General features: G+C 36.2%; 1 pseudogene across 1 annotated transcript; it reads right to left on the reverse strand.

Annotated features, from left to right (window-relative positions):
• Positions 1–4,015: 4,015 nt before the first annotated feature.
• LOC144359452 (glutathione peroxidase 1 pseudogene) lies at positions 4,016–16,907 on the reverse strand (annotated as a pseudogene). Its single transcript, XR_014929741.1, has 2 exons — positions 16,338–16,907; positions 4,016–5,188 (listed from the first exon to the last, which is right to left on the reverse strand). The product of XR_014929741.1 is annotated as a glutathione peroxidase 1 pseudogene (transcript).
• Between the last annotated feature and the right edge of the window lie 4,557 nt (positions 16,908–21,464).

Genomic DNA, 21,464 nt, shown 5'->3' on the forward strand with positions numbered 1-21,464 from the left:
TTTGAATTTAAAAAAAGGGGAATCAGAAAATATACAATAGCATACTCAAAATCACTGTCAAAAAGCGCAATAAACAAATAACAATAACAATTATTAACTTGTTTGATAATTGGTTCAATTTTGAGGTCAAAGGTTATATGATGAGGAAAAACGCATTCTAAATATTTTAAACCTAGAAAAAAATCAACAAGAAAAAGAAACATTTAAAAAAAATAGAAACATTGAATGAAAATATAACTTTTATGAAATTTCAGTTTGTTTGAAAAAAATACTACCAGGATTTTTATCCTGAAAGGAATTTCGATGTACAGGCAACAGAATGCATTTGTTTTTGTTTTTTTTTGTTTTGTTTTTTTTGATAACGCTGATTAAATTACAGAAATTGAAATTACTGTAATAAAATGTGAGAATATTTTTAAAACATTTCAAGAAAATGAACCGCCAGGTAACGATGGAATTCTGGCATCTTCTCGGTAATTTTTTTTAAATAGTGCAAATGCTCGATATTGCATTCAAGAATACTATGAATACAACCCAATAACAGAGGGTTGCTAAATAATACAAAATTCGAGAATTTGCGCCCAATTATGTATATATGTCGAAAATTGTGTGTCATCGTGTGGAACGGGTTTTAACTATTAAAGCGGGAGGGTCGTCACCTGCGCACGCGCGGGAATTGAATCCCAAGCGATGATAAGAACACACGCTAAAAACGCCAAGACTCATGACGCATGCACAGGTGACGACTCCCCCCGCTTTAAGTGTGGATGAGCGTCAAGAACAGTACTATCGCGTTGTGTTATCAGGTACGTCTATGCTGAACACGCAGGACATGAAAGATATGACCATGCTCATTCGGGAATTCAATCCTTTATTAAAAGGCGGGTGTATCTACGGAATATGTAACGAGCATTTAGCAATTTATGTAAAGTATATTTCAGAAGCAAGGTTTTTGGACTTTAGAAAAAATAAGCGACACGCATATGCATGTTATTGTTAGCATGTGTATGAAAATGTTAGTATTCTTGTAAATGGTGGTGTGCATAAGATAGATTTCTGGGTTCCCTGGGACTCTAAAATCTTTTGTAATCGGATTTTATAACTTACTATTAGACTAAATAGTTTATCTGGCGCGCCTATTGCACTGTCGTTGTTGTTTTTTCAAACGTGTTCCGATCTGTTCATTTCTTTCAACTCACTGGACACACTTGAATGATGAATGTAGTATATTTTGCTTTGTTTTTCACTAAATAAAATATACCTCGATGTTTGCTCACTATACATCACAAAAAAAAGTAATCACAAGGTTGTTTCACAACTTAAACGAAACATTTCATAATTTTTGAGCAACTTTGTCATAAATCGGATGACAATGTTTATTTGTTCATTATATCAAACCATGTAGCTACTGTCCCATGGTACAATAAAATAACATTCTTTTATGTGTAACATTGACGTTTTTTAAAAGAAAAAAACTTATTTTAACCTTATTTTAGAGCAATTCCATAGAGCACAATGTTAAAGAAAACTTGTATTTTGTGACTTTTTTTAAAAACCAGAAATTGTTTTCAATAATTTAGAACCCCATCATCAACAATGTGTATTTTTTCAGCCTATGTCACCAGCCTACAATTTAAGATATGGCATAATATCTCTGCCATATGAATATATGGTAAAATACAACCATCATTTTCTTGACAATTAGTCTGGTGACCCACAATTATTTTTACGTCAATGTCCTTATATTATCCCGGGATACAATTTATCGAATAAGCTCTTAGAATTTGCATTGATGACTAGGCTTCTACCTTAATGATAGTTTTAAGATAAAATAGCTTCGTTAAAACAATATTATACGACAGAAACTCGTAGTGAGCTTGAAACAAGTTATATTTTATTGTTTTCACTAGTTTGCTATAACAGTAAAAGTACATTTCAGTCAAGAAGATTGTTTTTCATCCGCATATATTGTCCCAAATAACTTGCAAAATGTTTTGCGATATTGTTCTTTGAATTCGCAAATTAGTGCTTGTCTTCTTCCTTTATAAATATAAATACACATGTTCTATTCGTAAATATTGTATTTGTGGGGCGACGTACATTCCATCACAAAAAATACGCATCTAATCTGATGAATGTAAATAACGTTGATTGCTTGAGCATTTTTTTTTTATTTTTAGTTTGCATTTATCATAATGAATACAATGTCGGATAAATAGACCATTTTCCGTTCACTGTGAGAATCACGCGTTATGCGTGAAATCGAACGTAAAAACAGGAAAAACAAAGATCATAGCGTCGTAGTGGCGTCAAACCTCGCGTGGGATTCGACAAACGCGAAAGTATTTTGGGGGACATTTCCATGCTTAATAATGTGCTGTCCACATTTGATGATAGGCAATTTCGATTAAATAAGGGTATTCGGAAGCAATATTTCTCTGTCGAAGATCGGCCGGTCGATGTGAGCTACGAAATAAAGAAATTCGAGTTCAAAATCAAATCGTTCGATTTTTGCGGCAGACGTTCGACGCGCGTCTTTCATGCATCTCGCGAGATCTCGCAATTGTACGGAAAATCACCTATTAAAATATAACTTGGGACGTTAGGTATATGTATAGGGCATACGTATTTCATCAGTAGACCGTGTATGGTAAACCCTAGGACGGAGACATTTCTATTAATAAAAAAAAAAAATTCAATATCATAGCAGATAATTTGATTCTATAAAATTCGAAAGAATCGTACATATTTGTGATTATATCGAAATGACATATTTAGCTTTCCGCCTTTTTTAAAATGACCATTAAAAAGAAATTGCTACTAGTAACTTATTCTAGCACTGGGACAGTAACGTATATGTTGTTGTTAGGGTGTTACGTAACATATGGCTACCAAAATGAAATGTGAGATTGATGAAACTTTCGTTTTTTTAATATAGCCCAGTTGTTATTCTTGATGTAAGATGCAACATATACTGGAATTCCCAGAAAACTGCCCGAGACAACATTTGCACCCGATTATTGTGTTTGTTGGTGAATTTTAATTTACTGGTATTTGGGCATTTATTATTACTAACACACCTGCCTGATTTTTAAATTAAAAATACAATAACATTGGCGTAGATATTATTTATTATCTGTTACCGTAATGCCATAAGTTACAGCGAGCTCTAATTTTGCGGTATTTTACATGGGAATTTCCATCCTGCCATATTAAGGAAATGCGCATTCCAAATATGGAACGCGCGTAAGCGTCCTCTAAAACAAACATGGCTGCCACCAGGGTTTGACCGGTCTCCAAACAAAGAAGTTTGCTGATTCTGTTCTAAACTTTTTGTATTTCGGCATTCCCATGATGTATCCTTGGAAGGAAAAAATGTATAATAATAAGGTTATTACGAGGATAACTCAAAGTATGCACTCAGACAGTACGCCGTCGCATCCACCTCCACTGCGCGTCGGTCGATACTACCGCTGTACTTCCTTCGTGCATACTTTGAGGTATCCTCCTAATAACCTCATATTATTACGATTTCGATATCGGTGCACAAATATCCGAAATATTTGTTTACCGTCAATATCCCCACACATCATAATATTCGCCAAGTATAATATTTTCCAAGTATTACAAATTATTTCATTCTGGGTCAAATTAATGTACAGATATTGGATGTTGTCAATTCACTATTAATTTGAAAAAAATGCACATTTCCAATAAGTAATGCCCTCTAGCGGCGATGCGCTGCTACGACATAAGTCCGTCCAAAGCGTCGATATTGTTTTGATCTGTAGCCGTCCATCGATAAGGATTTTAGAGAGAATTTTCTGAACGACCACATAACCATGAACATAACTCGATTTGAACGACACAACGTTTAATCATATACGTAAAATTGACGTCACAACAACGCGCCATCACTAGGGGGCGCGACTTATAGAAGTTGATATTAACTTTGCCCCCTTGAATAAAGTCAGATTCCTTCCCCCGAAAAAAACTTTCCTTCACGCCTGCCATGTACACAACATATTTTATATACTACACCATAACAATGACAAGAAATTTGCATCCCATTCTCGTACAATTATCTATTAGAAACCAACGTATGCGGCTATCAACTCCGGGTGCACTTGCTAGGTGACATGGTATATTTGATATTAAATCACCCTAGACTGCTGATAGGTATCTCCACATGTGAGTTTGTGGCGTTTATGAACGCCCTCTATCGACGAAGCACTTGTGCCACTGTCAAAATGACGTAAATAGGCCCAAGCAATCATGGTCGGTTGTGCAGTCTTTTGTCATTATCTATTTTGGCTTAGCGTTCTCGCGCTAACCTTTCTGATATAACAAAAGTGATTATTTGGTCTTATTTGTAAATAGTTCTTTCATTTCTCCGGACCCACTTCCCTTACATGGAGAAGATGTCCTGACGTATTAATTAATCAGTCTGATCCAGGGCTCTCAGAAATTTACAATGGTGTCTCTATACATGAAGCTATTATACAAAATAATATAACAATATCACTGTCACGTGTCTTACAGTTCTATAATGTTCGAGGTTTCTTTGGCGTGTGTGTGTTTTCTCCAGTGGTCTATTCTCATAATGTAGTCTCGATCGAAGCTACGACCCCCATTGACCGCTGGTGTATCCCGCCTGACCCAACACACTTCCCCGCGTCGTTGCTGGTTTTTCTTTGTATGAAAAGTCATAGTTCCTCTCCTTGTTAAAATTAAAACTGTTTCGTGATTGGTGGTTTCTTGGTATCTTTTTCAAAAGCGGTTCCAGGTCTCCCCCAAGAAGTCCCGGTCTTGTCTTGGACGTGTACCGTCTCACCGGCTGGCCATCCGGCGCTACGATGAACTTCTCAAAGTTGCCCGTCACGTCGGAACGCATGACGGGTCGCCACGTGATGTCACGCGGGTCTTTGACGAAAGTAGCAACGTCGTCCGCGGGGAGAGGAAGTCGCTGCTTGAGAAACTCGAATATGGGGTGAGTCTTTTCCCCATTCACGTCACATTTGCCGAGTATATTAAAACGTGGTTCAAAGTTCCGTCCCGGTCTCACGAATTTCAAGCACTGCACGAATTCGTCGTTTTCCCACGCCGATTCCCGCCCTCCAAACTGATCACAAGGAAAAGCCAGAACAATCAGCCCTTTGCTACCATAGTTCATGACCAAGTCATTCAGCTGAAAAGAAACAAAAGACAAACGAAAAAATAACAAAATATAAATGTCGTCTGTCACAATCTGTATATAAGGGGCTCTCTATTTGAAATATTTGAGTGGCCAGGAGAATTTTTGAAAAAAATGCCAAGGGTGAAGAAAAAATAAATAAAACGAATCCACGACGGCGACATAATGTTCAAGAAAAACCTTAATTGTCAGGCATGTTTGTGTGAATAGCATACTTGCAAACACACACACACACACGCACCCCCCCACACACACACACACATACACACACACGACTCTCCACCCCTGATTTAAAATGTTGGTGTTTCACTCCACAACGTGACCTTTTTTTTAGAAAATTGCTAATGTCAGCTAATAATTATGACAGTCCAGAAAACGGCGAGACCCTGGATTGCTAAGTACCGGATGCCGTCACATACGTCATTCAAGGCTGTGTCGTCATTTCCGTTCTGCGTCACATTTGTGCCAAGAAAATCAATGTCGTTTGTTTCCCTGTAAAAGATTAATATGTCACCTCCTTGACATGTCGAACGTAGATCGTCGGGTAGATCGTATCGCTAACAATGTACTAATTATAGCCTGACGAAAACGCATTTATTTTCCATTAGGGTAAGTTCAAGTCAAATTCTATTTTTGCACCACGGAACATGCCACTGAGCATACGCGCAATGAATGGTTACGAATAACTTCTCATTTAATTAAAGGGTGGGGTCGTCGCGCCACACATGCGCGAGATATCGGTCTAATATTACTGTTGCGCAGACCACGGTTTAGTAACCGTGCGCAGACCAACGAGTACAGAGGGTCGACAAGGGGTATTTTCGTAAGCCGTAATCAATTGTTTTTATTTGTGTAATAATGTAATTTGCTTTATCTGTAAAGTGTAAAAAACATATTTATTACTGTAAAAGGAACTTTCAGTTTATTTTCTGTAAAAAACGTAAAATGCCTATTTTATTTACTGTACCAGCTATCCCCCTTGCTCACCTTCAGTACAGACTGAGACGTTACCAAGCTTTAATCAGTAATTCTTTTGGTGGTTGGAAGGTATCGAAAGTCATCAGCGGTAATTAGTGCATGTCGTGCCCAGGTCAAAACTTGTGATTCATATTAGTAGAGCACATTGCATTGTGGGCATATCAATGTTTATCAACACAAATGTCGCACATGCACGGCAGACGACCAACGCCCTTCAAATAAAAAAATACACACACGCGGGAATTTCTTTTTTTATTCTCGGCAATACTTGAGCATCATTATTAATTCTCAGTCAGCTTTCGGCAATAAGTCACCCCCGCAGGGAATAACTATTTAAACCAAGGTAAACTTTTGGCAAAATAACCCCGTATAACTATTCTCATATTCGGTAAAAAAAAATAACAAAAAAATTATAAAAGCAGAAATAAACAAACAAAAAGTCGTTCATCAACATTTTGGCGGGAAAAGTATCGCGTTTCACTCGAAACAAGCAAACAAGCATACACGCACAAGTTAATCGTTTGGAGAAGCGAAACCAATATAAAGTCAATCTCATCGATATCATTACAATACATTGTAATTGAAATTCAAAACATACATACTTTAATGAATCCGTCTTTTTAGTTTCAGTGAAATTGAACAGAGCGATGCAGTGAAATAGACCACTGATTAACTATTGACATGACAGAGGTTTCTGTCATATTCTGTGAAAATCATTAAAACACGTTAAGTTTGCCGATAGCATGAACAGAACTTAATGGATTCCTGATAGTAACCAAACACTGTATAGACGCTAATAGGATAAATTTGAGGAAGAAATGAACATTCACAGTGAATGGATCTTTTTTTGCTAAACGACGCTCGATAAATACAAGGTACACATTCATGGGTAGTATTAAATCATCCTATATATTTACATATAGGTTACGTTGTCTAATATGTATTTACATATATGTTACGTTGTCTATTATGTATTTACATATAGGTTACGTTGTCTATTATGTATTCACATATAGGTTACGTTGTCTATTATGTATTTACATATAGGTTACGTTGTCTATTATGCATTTACATATAGGTTACGTTGTCTATTATGCATTTACATATAGGTTACGTTGTCTAATATGTATTTACATATATGTTACGTTGTCTATTATGTATTTACATATAGGTTACGTTGTCTATTATGTATTCACATATAGGTTACGTTGTCTATTATGTATTTACATATAGGTTACGTTGTCTTATATGTATTTACATATACGTTGCGTTGTCTAATACGTATTTACATATAGGTTACGTTATATATTATGTATTCACATATAGGTTACGTTGTCTATTATGTATTTACATATAGGTTACGTTGTCTATTATGTATTCACATATAGGTTACGTTGTCTTATATATATTTACATATACGTTGCGTTGTCTAATACGTATTTACATATAGGTTACGTTGTCTAATATGTATGTACATATAGGTTACGTTGTCTAATATGTATGTACATATAGGTTACGTTTTCTAATATGTATGTACATATAGGTTACGTTTTCTAATATGTATTTACATATAGGCTACGTTTTCTAATCTGTATTCACATATAGGTTACGCTGTCTTCTCTGTATTCACATATAGGTTACGTTGTCTAATATGTATTTACATATAGGTTACGTTGTCTATTATGTATTCACATATAGGTTACGTTGTCTATTATGTATTTACATATAGGTTACGTTGTCTATTATGCATTTACATATAGGTTACGTTGTCTATTATGCATTTACATATAGGTTACGTTGTCTAATATGTATTTACATATATGTTACGTTGTCTATTATGTATTTACATATAGGTTACGTTGTCTATTATGTATTCACATATAGGTTACGTTGTCTATTATGTATTTACATATAGGTTACGTTGTCTTATATGTATTTACATATACGTTGCGTTGTCTAATACGTATTTACATATAGGTTACGTTATATATTATGTATTCACATATAGGTTACGTTGTCTATTATGTATTTACATATAGGTTACGTTGTCTATTATGTATTCACATATAGGTTACGTTGTCTTATATATATTTACATATACGTTGCGTTGTCTAATACGTATTTACATATAGGTTACGTTGTCTAATATGTATGTACATATAGGTTACGTTGTCTAATATGTATGTACATATAGGTTACGTTTTCTAATATGTATGTACATATAGGTTACGTTTTCTAATATGTATTTACATATAGGCTACGTTTTCTAATCTGTATTCACATATAGGTTACGCTGTCTTCTCTGTATTCACATATAGGTTACGTTGTCTAATATGTATTTACATATATGTTATGTTGTGTAATATGTATTTGACATATAGGTTACGTTGTCTAATATGTATTCGTATATAGGTTACGTTGTATAATATGTATTCACATGTAGGTTACGTTGTCTATTATGTATCTACATATATGTTACGTTGTCTAATATGTATTCATATATAGGTTACGTTGTCTAATATGTATTCACATATAGGTCACGTTGTAATGTATTCACATATAGGTTACGTTGTCTATTATGTATTTACATATATGTTACGTTGTCTAATATTTATTCACATATAGGTTACGTGTTCTAATATGTATTCACATGCAGGTTACGTTGTCTAATATGTATTCACATATAGGTTACGTTGTCTAATATGTATTTACATATAGGTTACGTTGTATATTATGTATTTACATATATGTTACGTTGTATAATATGTATTCACATATAGGTTACGTGTTATAATATGTATTCACATGTAGGTTACGTTGTCTAATATGTATTTTCATATATGTTACATTGTCTAATATGTATTTACATATAGGTTACGTTGTCTAGTATGTATTTACATGTAGGTTATGTTGTCTAATATCTATTCACATATAGGTTACGTTGTCTAGTATGTATTTTCATATAGGTTACGTTGTCTATTATGTATTTACATATAGGTTATGTTGTCTTATATCTATTTACATATAGTTTACGTTGTATAATATGTATTTACATATAGGTTACGTTGTCTAGTATGTATTTTCATATATGTTACATTGTCTAATATGTATTTACATATAGGTTACGTTGTCTATTATGTATTTACATATAGGTTATGTTGTCTAATATCTATTTACATATAGTTTACGTTGTATAATATGTATTTACATATAGGTTACGTTGTCTACTATGTATTCACAGATGTATTCGTAGTATAATATGTATTCACAGATCGGTTACGTAATCTAACATGTATTTAAAGATAGGTTACGTTGTCTAATATGTATTCATAGATATGTTATGTAGTCACTAGGTATGGGGTATTTGCTTTATTAAACTAACAAAAAATTAAATACAATCGTCGACTGGACTTGAGCTCGCACCCCTTTCTCGCCTCTTTTATATAACCCATTAACCAATATAATTATACTTAAATACTGAGTAAAATAGAAACGGTGATATCCTGAGCCTGAATACACATCTAACATATGAATAAATATATCCGAGTTGAGTCGTCGTGAGATAAGTGGGTACAATGGAACACATACACACATACAGACAGAAAGATTGAGTGAATAATGTCGCATTTTGTTTAAATTGGAATTCCATCGGATACGTTTTAAGTTGAACAATGCAAGAAAAAACTGAACGCTATGGCTTTACAAATTCTATTTGAAGTGTGAATAGACTGATTATTCGGTCAGTTGAGGCAATGACGCAGTCTTTAAATCTTAATTACAACCAAGTCGTCTGTGATTTTTGGCGATCTGTTTCTTGAAGTCGAGTCCGTGTAAAAAAATGAAATTTTCATCTCGTCGGTTTCAATCATTAAACATGTCAAAGTTGTAAACTTTTTTGGTGTTTTAGTCCTCTTTGGTAATTTTATTTTGCATAATCAATTAATAAAGCCCACTAATTATATATCACGACAGCGTAGATATCCAGCGTGGAAAATACATGTATTTTTTAGCGTCTTTGGTTCTATCAGGGGTAATATTCTTTCTCGGGGTCCTCCACACTTGTCAGGGGGGAATCTCGTCTCGTCTCTCTATCGCGTCCCCTTGGGGTACGGGATCGGGAAAGTTACTTAAGCTTTACAGTCAAATAAGACACACACAGCGAAATACGTTTCAACTCTCGTCTTAGTCGATCGTTTGGAGCACTCTATAAGACACAGCGCCCTGGGGAAAAGTTCCCAAGACTATCGCAAGACTGACCCAAGACTCGCCCAAGACTGGACTGCCTCAAGGCTCGCTCCTGGACAGGACTCTCCAGGACTGCACTCTCTCTCAGACTGCGTCTATCGTGCTGTGCTCCCCAAGACCAACTCAAAACTCTCTTTATTCATTTTCAAAACTCTAACCAATTACAATGCAGAAAAAAGACTCTAGGGCGTAACCTTCAATCATAAAGCCAATCACACTAAGTACTGAATACGTCATATCTTTTGATTAATCGTTCACTACATTAATAACTATGGATACCAACTGTCAGAATCGCGACGGTTATCTGGTAATTAGTTCCAAATCACTGAGCCAAGTTCCGTCCAAAACTTCAAATAGGCCTAAACGATGACAGACATAACACAGCAATTCAGCTAATAATCAGCTAATTAAGTCGGTCAACAGATACGCAAAAACAAATTCATGACAGTTCGATCAAGTTCAAAGATAACAGTTTTTTGTTCTCGCTACCCTGTTTGACACTTGATCATTGTGTAATCCGTAAACCACTTCACAGATTGTTTCAACACGTTCTTTTGTTCTTCACATAGTTTCTCAAAGAGCACGATAAGTGCTCTGTTTCGCCTCCTGATTATCGCGTTCTAAACCATGTAATACAAACACACCTGCGTGACAATCAATTTGTAAAGCGCCATTATGTGGTAATGTTCAGCGGAGTGGCAACAAATGTCACTTTTTAAACGGTAGTAGCACCGAAAAGCCTTGACGATGGCCAGGCTACACAGTACCACTCTCTGGTTAAGTGGCTGAACTACTCAGTCAATTTTTAAAACATGTTACACTCTCAGCTTGCAATATAGGTTGTGTGTCAACCATAACATGGCAAGGTTCAGATTCAGAGATGGCGGACATTCGACTGTATTATCAATAAAACACCACCCAGCCCCACAACTAGCTCACCCGAACCCTATCCCACTCTGTCACGCCAAAAACTACATATAACACTTTGCATATAATCTTAGATGTTCATTTCAGTGATATTTTACTCCAAAAGATTTGACCATTTTTATCACTATTTTCATACAAATGGTACAACCGTTTTTTATTTACCCATGCAGCGTGTGATTTAACTATTTACGTATTTATCGACCTATGTGGCAGTGTTTTGCATATTACCCTTTGAAAACCCCGTATTATTTAAAATAATATCACGCTTTTGAAAATTGTTGAAAGAATTCCGGTAATATGACCTCGTAGTGGGGGCATGTCAGGACGTCGCCGCTACTACGATCTTTCAAGTTATAATGTATAATATCTGTGACGCTCTGAAGTTCGGGTTGCTCTATATCGACAACCCGTTAGACACTTGACCGAATCGTGCATTCCTCGTACGCCTTTCGTAGTTGCCGAGTAAAATTTTGTTTAAACACACTGTTCACACTTTCTTTACGCTGTTTACTATTATTTACAAGCTTAGTATGATTGGGTTTATCAATTGTTGCAACTTGCTTTGTTAAAAGTGCAGCGAGCGCAACCGTCAAGACAGTGTTATTCAACTCCGAACCGCGACGGTCAGCTGAGTATGCGCTGTATAGTCTGGCGTTCCGCTATATATGCAGAACACCCACGTCACATTGAATGACTACAATGGGGGTGGATAGAGACTGTAACGCAAATGTACACGTATTTCAGAGTTCTGTCAAGATAAAAAATAAATTCATGAAGTTTTAATAACTTTCAATTACCGCATATCGTCTTTGGATCTTATAAATCAATATCCAAATACCGTATATCCCCACGGATTTACCTATATCATATTATCAGGGAATCATGCACAATGTTATACATATATCACATATCGTCAGTGAATCATGCACAATGTTATACATATATCACATTATCAGGGAATCATACACAATGTTATACATACATCACATATCGTCAGTGAATCATGCACAATGTTATACATATATCACATTATCAGGGAATCATACACAATGTTATACATATATCGCATATCGTCAGTGAATCATGCACAATGTTATACATATATCACATTATCAGGGAATCATACACAATGTTATACATATATCGCATATCGTCAGTGAATCGTGCACAATGTTATACATATATCGCATATCGTTAGTGAATCATGCACAATGTTATACATATATCGCATATCGTCAGTGAATCATGCACAATGTTATATATATATATATATATCGTCAGTGAATCATGCACAATGTTATACATATATCACATTATCAGGGAATCATACACAATGTTATACATATATCGCATATCGTCAGTGAATCGTGCACAATGTTATACATATATCGCATATCGTTAGTGAATCATGCACAATGTTATACATATATCGCATATCGTCAGTGAATCATACACAGTGTTATACATACATCACATATCGTCAGTGAATCATGCACAATGTTATACATACATCACATTATCAGGGAATCATACACAATGTTATACATATATCACATTATCAGGGAATCATACACAATGTTATACATATATCGCATATCGTCAGTGAATCATACACAATGTTATACATACATCACATATCGTCAGTGAATCATGCACAATGTTATACATATATCACATTATCAGGGAATCATACACAATGTTATACATATATCACATTATCAGGGAATCATACACAATATTATACATATATCGCATATCGTCAGTAAATCATACACAATGTTATACATACATCACATATCGTCAGTGAATCATGCACAATGTTATACATATATCACATTGTCAGGGAATCATACACAATGTTATACATATATCACATTATCAGGGAATCATACACAATGTTATACATATATCACATATCGTCAGTGAATCATGCACAATGTTATACATATATCACATTATCAGGGAATCATACACAATGTTATACATACATCACATATCGTCAGTGAATCATGCACAATGTTATACATATATCATATTATCAGGGAATCATACACAATGTTATACATATATCGCATATCGTCAGTGATTCTTGCACAATGTTATACATATATCGCATATCGTCAGTAAATCATGCACAATGTTATACATATATCACATTATCGGGGAATCATACACAATGTTATACATATATCGCATATCGTCAGTGAATCGTGCACAATGTTATACATATATCGCATATCGTTAGTGAATCATGCACAATGTTATACATATATCGCATATCGTCAATAAATCATGCACAATGTTATACATATATATCGTCAGTGAATCATGCACAATGTTATACATATATCCCATTTCGTCAGTGAATCGTGCACAATGTTATACATATATCACATATCGTCAGTGAATCATGCACAATGTTATACATATATCGCATATCGTCAGTAAATCAGGCACAATGTTATACATATATCACATATCGTCAGTGAATCATGCACAATGTTATACATATATCGCATATCGTCAGTAAATCATGCTCAATGTTATACATATATCACATATCGTCAGTGAATCATGCACAGTGTTATACATATATCGCATATCGTCAGTAAATCATGCACAATGTTATACATATATCACATATCGTCAGTGAATCATGCACAGTGTTATACATATATCGCATATCGTCAGTGAATCGTGCACAATGTTATACATATATCGCATATCGTCAGTAAATCGTGCACAATGTTATACATATATCGCATATCGTCAGTGAATCATGCACAATGTTATACATATATCGCATATCGTCAGTGAATCATGCACAATGTTATACATATATCGCATATCGTCAGTGAATCATGCACAATGTTATACATATATCGCTTATCGATATTGTCCTATATATTGATGATAAGGCTTTATGATAGCAATGTGGCTATGGTAGGCTGTTTTATCCGATCCGTCCCTGTCGTACAGTTTCTCGTTAAAACACTACCAATGCGGATTATATCATTTTTCATACAACCTGCGAAGCTGAACAATTGTATTAAAACATGAAAGAAGGCGACAGGATGTGATTTCGTCACGTTTTTTTTTTTTGCGTTTATTGTTGCATTGAATACTAATGACCACAGACATATATTGAACGCTTTATTCAAACACCTTTTGTGGTAGCATTCCAATCAACAAGTGGATGTTTAATGCACATTGGTGGATTTTGTTTCTGTTTCCAATGCAATACGTAACCATGGTTACCCATCTCTATTATACTTATCGTGGCGTAACCGATGATTTATCAATTTCTAATAATTTTCCAATTTCCCGATCGCGCAGCTTTGTTTCGTAAGTAGCCCCATCGCGTACCACGCGACATCCGAGCTTCATCAACATGGGACACCTCTCGGGTTTGTTCTCTCAACTCCGTCGTCATTTGTCTGTCCATTTCCATTTATTGTAGCGTACCACCAAATGAGACCAAACAAGATTTGATCAAAAGCGATTCAACAGCTTATTTTATCACATCCCGCATCGCTCAGCGTAGCCCTGGGCGAGTTATTGGAAATGTCATTGAAAAAAGTGGTGTGACGATTTTCACAGTGTTCCCCGGCGTATAATAATATAACTTCGTACAGTTTAAACTAATGATGGTTAGAATTTCGCCTAACTGTACTTTACACGTTGTATTCATCGCACGTCACTCATATCGAACACGCAGTTCTTGTCGCCCGCAGTGGTATATACCGGTTCGTGGTTGCTGAGCAACAATATCATATACTTAGTTCAAACTTTCGAGCTGACTCGATTTGGCGGAGAACATTGAGTGTACGCTCTGATTCTATTTTAACTCCATACTACATAAACAGTGGAAGGCGAAGAGAAACGCTCAGGCTGAGAATCGCCGATCTTTCATTGTGTATGTGCTCCAACCTTAACACCCATATTTACTGACCCCTTAATTGGATTATTCTAACCGATTCCACAATCACAATAGCCGCAGGCAATAATAGAGTAGCGCCCGCTGGTCTTATAGAATTATCTGAATGGCCAGCCACCGCAATGTATACGGTCGAAATAAAGAAATAGAAATATCTCGTCCTCACACGTATGTATCAACACATATTAAAAAACGCGATACGTCATATTTGATGCTAACGACGTCACTTCCTAATGCCCGATGTGTATAATATCATTAACACACTTCAGTAGGCATTCATCCTTTCAACCGTAATAATATTCAACACAGTTAACAATGGTATGAGTAATAATTTCTTACAATACCTGTTATAGCTCTTATTATTATCAAAAGGCCGATCCTCATTTAAAATCATATAACGGATAATGTGATTTTAAGTGACAGTTGTAGAAGAAAGCGATATTTCGCCGAATGAAAACTATTTTCTTTGTATGTTCTGCATTGAACTTGACAATGCATTTGACAGGGTGGATCAAAAAAAAGCCCCGTGTATATGTTTATGTATACAACAACGCGCTTTCATTTTAGTTAACCATTGCTGATTCATTACAGGCTGTTGTGATTCATGGCGCGCGACATTGTACTTCTCTTGGTTTCCCCTGACCCCAATCTTGATAATCTCTTGAAAACAAATCCATGGCGACCGTGACGTAATTAACCTTCACACGACAACATCATCAGTCATTACAATTTTACAATTCAAGTGCATATCCGCAATTCGACTAAGAATCAAACAGTACGGGTTGATTGATTAATTCAAAAGGTGACAATCTCGGTATTTCAAACGCTCATTAGTTTCCACATAGACACACGATTATAATGCCACGCACGGCGATATGAAATAAAAGAACTTTGCTACATAACGGCTATGATTTATTTGCCCAGCAACCTACCAATACAAATATAACGGTGTCAATATTTACTCATAAGTTGAAACAAACTTAACTGAAAAATATATAATTTGAAGAAGAAGAAGAAGAAGAAGAAGAAGAAAACAAAACAAAACGTTATCCCCACCTGAAACAGCTCCTTCGTTGTATTTTTGTCCGCTGTTGCTATGTTGGTAACGAGAACCACTTTTCCTTCCAGTCTGGAGAAATGCAGCATTTCCCCGTTAATGAGCGGTGCGGACAACTCGAAAAACGATCGAATCATTGAGACTGGTACCAGCTTTTCGTTTCGTTCAAAGTCTTTCGAATCCATCAGTGACGCCGCCGATAACGTAAAAACGACCGGTTTACTCAGCACTGGCATAGAACGCTTTCTCCTATTCAGATACGACGGCCGTTTAACATCGGGTAGAACTGAAGCGTGTCTTTTATATACGTAATTCAATGCCGGAAGGGAGTCTGAGTGTTCCATTCTGCGATTAAAGGCGGCGCTGTTTATGCCAATATCTACAGTCGAAGGACGCTGAGAAGAGGAAAATCTCGAAAATCTGCTTTTTGGCACAGCCACGGTTCCGTTCTCTTGCGATAATATCAGCGTTCCGATATCGGTATACGATTGAGAAGGTTTCCTAGTGGGAACTGGTGACCGGGTTGTTGCTGCGCTGTTTGCGCCACTGTTGCTATTCGTTTTAAGCATCCTGGATTAAACGCGATATGTGAACTCATACAATGGAGTGGATTTAAGTGAATTAAGTACGGAGCCAAGCGGATAGCTGTTGATAACCTCAACAATATTGCACGACCGATTAATCACCAGCTGGCATTAAAACTGCGAGAAGAAATTACCGCAACGAACTCGTATCACCACCGATAAATCTGATACAGGTTAAACTGCGTCGCGGTCACTGACTCGCCCCGCCATTTGATGAGGTGCGAAAGCAAACACCAGCGTCACAACAATCAGTATATGTACACAACACTCCAACCATCGTTAACTAGATTAAAAAAACAAGTGTAGTGCATTTCACATCGGTTAATAACACTTGATGGTTGCCCCGATCCCAAATGTTGAGTTTTATTATCAGAAATCAAGCATTTCAGGTTAGTCACTGGGGGTGAGAAAATGATTCCTTTACAAGTGGGATTTGAGATGGAATATGGATTATCTTCCCTATCCTAAAGGTATAATTGATATGCAAGTTGTCCCCAAGCCAAGCATTCGGTATCGGAAATTTTATCGTGTGTGTGTGGGGGGGGGGGGGGGTAATTACTAGTAATTGGTAATGTTTTATTCAGATCTACGGGCAAAGGGCCCACTTACAGATCTGGAGGGTTAAACGAGGATAGCACCACCTCAAGGAAAATCCGTTACTCTTTTTAATAAGGATGCCAGAGTTATTTTTGACGTGTGCTGAGGACAAACCATGTTATATTATATACTATTTGTGAGCAAACAACATTTCTCGCGCATTATTTCACGTGGATGTTTAACTTTGTTCAACAAGACTAAGGTTGATGTCATGCCTTTGAACTTGTAATCGTGATACTCGTGATATTCACTGCATATGCACGTAAACCTAGTTTACTGTATGTACATCCAGAACAAAGTACGAATCCATGATATACCGGTATGTTAGATGGACGTCACAGACTAAAATTTTTGTCACACGAAGTGACCAGAAAATAATATGTCGATGTCACAGTCACACACAGTTTTCTTTGAGATCGAACAATGGGAATTTGATTTCCCCAATTCTAACAGGCCTGATTTTAAGATGGTTTACTAACTTCAACACTAGAGCAGAAATATATTGGAGTGACCTGCCTTGTGTAGTTGCTATACTGTCATCTAGAGGCAGAACGTGCAATTGAGGATATAGAAACTGTAATTTCTGCAAGACAAGTCGCCAAGATGAGAAGTAAATTAGTTGTGCCCAATGTGTATCAAATTTGTAAAACAAGATATTAATGAGATAGTCTTTGTCTTCGAAAAAAGCAAACACTAGTATACATCTTTAGATATCATAAATAACTATGTTGGGTTCAAGAATCATGCAAGGTCCAGAAGGGTCAGTAACTCTTGTCAGCTTGTAGATTTGGGGAACATGTACAATCCAGAAGAAGAGGGAGTGACTCCGGTCAGCTTGTAGATTTGGGGAACATGTACAATCCAGGAAAGGAAGTAACTCTGGTCAGCTTGTTGGTATTGGTATCCGGCAAGGTTCAGCAGTAACTACAGTTCGGGAATCATGCAAGATCTAAAAGGCTGAAGCACATGCAAGGTCCAGAAGGGACAGCAACTCTGGTCAGCTTGCAGGGTTTTGGGACCATGCAAATTCCACGAGAAGAGGCTATAACGCAGGTCAGCTTATTAGGTGTAGGGGAACAGTAAAGCTCAGTAGAGGCAGTAACTCCAGTCAGCTTGTAGGGTTTGGCGACCATGTAAGATCCATGAGAAGAGGCTGTATTGCTGGTCAGCTTATTGGGTTTGGGGATCATGCAAGATCCATAAGAGACTGTAACGCTGGCCACCTTGTTGGGTTTGTGAATCTTGCAAAGGTCAAGAAGAGACAGTAACTCCAGTCAGCTCATAGGGTTTGGGGATGATGCAAGATCCAGCAGAAGAGGCTGTAACGCTGGTCAGCTTATTGGGTTCATTGATCATGTAGGGTCCCAGAAGGGGCAGTAACTCTAGTCAGCTTATTGGGTTTGGGGATCATGCAAAATCCATGAGAAGAGGTTGTAATGCTGGTCAGCTAATTGGGATTAGGGGAACAAGTAAGGCTCAGCAGAGGCAGTAAAATGGTCCATGAGAAGAGGCTGTTTGGGGAGCATGCAAGATCAACAAGAAGAGGCAGCAAGACTGGTCAGCTTGTTTGGTTTATGGGTCAGCAGAGGCAGTAACTCCAGTCAGCTTATTGGGTTTAGGGATCATGTATGATCCATAAAAGGCTGTAATGCTGATCAGGATGTTAGGTTTGTGGATCATGCAAGATCCATGAGAAGAGGCTGTAATTCTGGTCAGCTTATTGGGTTTGGAGATCATGCAACGTCTCGGAGAGGCAGTAACTCAGGTCAGCTCATAGGATTAAGAGAGGCAGTAACTATGGTCAGCTTGTTTGGTTTGTGAATCTGAGAGTAAAATCTGTAAGAAGTTAAGCATTGTCTTGTATAGTGTTTATTATAGATTCAAGCATCAATATTGATGAAATACGGTATACATGGAGTTGAGGCCTTGTAAAGAGATCTGTTCTCTATTAATGATCAATATATTAATGATCAATATATTATTGAAACAAAACATATTAAATAAGTACAAATATAAAATCAATGTAAAGCTCATGACAATAAATATTCACTCGATATTTTAACATCCACTATTTACTATTATCATTACAAATTAACCCTGATGATGTTATAACATTCAACTTCACTACAGAAGATATACAGAAAACCAAAACCCATCCAAACTGAATGCTATTTCCAGACCCTCATACAGATTTAAAAAGCTCTATAAACCAAACACTAATGTAAAGCCTAACATTCTAAGTTACAGGCATTTACCGTATTACACATTTCCCTTTTTGGTACACTGCAAGTATGTTTTATACCATACCATACAAGGCACATCAATGGGTGACAATTACACTTGTAATTTCATGATTACCCTTAAATTCTTGTATAATTTCCATTATATTTCAATCCATTTTTTTTTCAAACCCAGAAATTCAGAGTGATAAATCATGACTTACAACCAGGCTGAGAGACAACAGATGCAGCTGAATTATAAAACAAAGTCAGTAGCATAATACAACCTGAAATAGGAAACAGGTCTCATTTGTATTCTCGGGGCGGACATCCAGGGCATTTTCACTGCATGGCAACCATCACGGTGAAAACAAAGGTCGGTAACTCCCAGAAAACAGTACTTTGGGATGGTTGTTAAGACTCCCAAGTGTAACAAGATTAACCCTACGTGTGTAACATGTATAAATTTGATTGTTCAGGATTACTTCAAAGTTGAGTTCCTGTTGTTTTCACCGGCTCTTCGGTCGGTGTTCCAAGTTCAGCAGCAGCGCGCGCAGAGCCCATAGAAATACGTAGTACAGTGGTGTGCGTCTTGCCAATGAATAAACAAAAGAATTTCAGTATGAACACTGAGGGCACTATGAATGACAGGAGGCATCTTTCTGAAAAAATGGATTGATTTATATACGATGAAATTCATCTATCCACCAGTTCAAGGGGAATAAAAGTCAAGAGTCAATATTAAGTAAAAAAAAAAAAAGGTTTCAGATTCGTTATTTTCAAAAGTTGATGCACATACAAAAAAAGCACCCCCTCGGCTGAGATAGCTCCGCTGTTAGCAATGCACATTTCAATTAAAGAACAGAAGATATCATTAGAAAATGAACAACATGTATAGTATCAATGCAATGCGACTTGCTGTTTTCAACAAGAATTCAAAAATATCATTTTTCACCATAAATGATTGTGGTTTTTAACAAGAAGAAAATATCACTTTTTACCAAAAATGACAAAAATATTCACCAAAATTAGAGAATTAAAGATATCATTACAAAATGAACAAATCTGAGAGAGGTCCACATGTAGTACCTATATATGTAATATCAAAGCAATTGGACTTGCGGTTTTTAACAAGAAGTCGAAAATATCACTTTTTACCAAAAATGACAAAAATATTCACCAAAATTAATGAACTGACGATATCATTACAAAATGAACAAATTTGAGAGTGGTCCACATGTAGTACCTATATATGTAATATCAAAGCAATTGGACTTGCGGTTTTTAACAAGAAGTTGAAAATATCACTTTTTACCAAAAATATTCGCCAAAATTAGAGAACTAAAGATATCATTACAAAATGAACAAATCTGAGAGAGAATCACATGTAGTACCTATATATGTATTCAAAGCAATTTGACTTGCGGTTTTTAACAAGAAGTCGAAAATATCACTTTTTACCAAAAATTACAAAAATATTCACCAAAATTAGAGAATTGAAGATATGATCATGAAATGAACAAATCTGAGAGAGGTCTGCCCAAGGTACATATACACCAAGTATCAAAGCATTCAGGCTTGTAGTTTTCAAGAAGAAGTCGAAAAAGTAAAACATTGACACGGACGACGGACAATCACTCATATGATAAGCTCCGCTCGACAAAGTCGACAGCGGAGCTAAAAATGTACATGTTTTTTCTATTTTCAATTTAAAACTATCATTAAA

Source organism: Saccoglossus kowalevskii, chromosome 6 (assembly GCF_978046115.1).
Source record: "Saccoglossus kowalevskii chromosome 6, keSacKowa6.1, whole genome shotgun sequence".
Lineage (NCBI taxonomy): Eukaryota > Metazoa > Hemichordata > Enteropneusta > Harrimaniidae > Saccoglossus > Saccoglossus kowalevskii.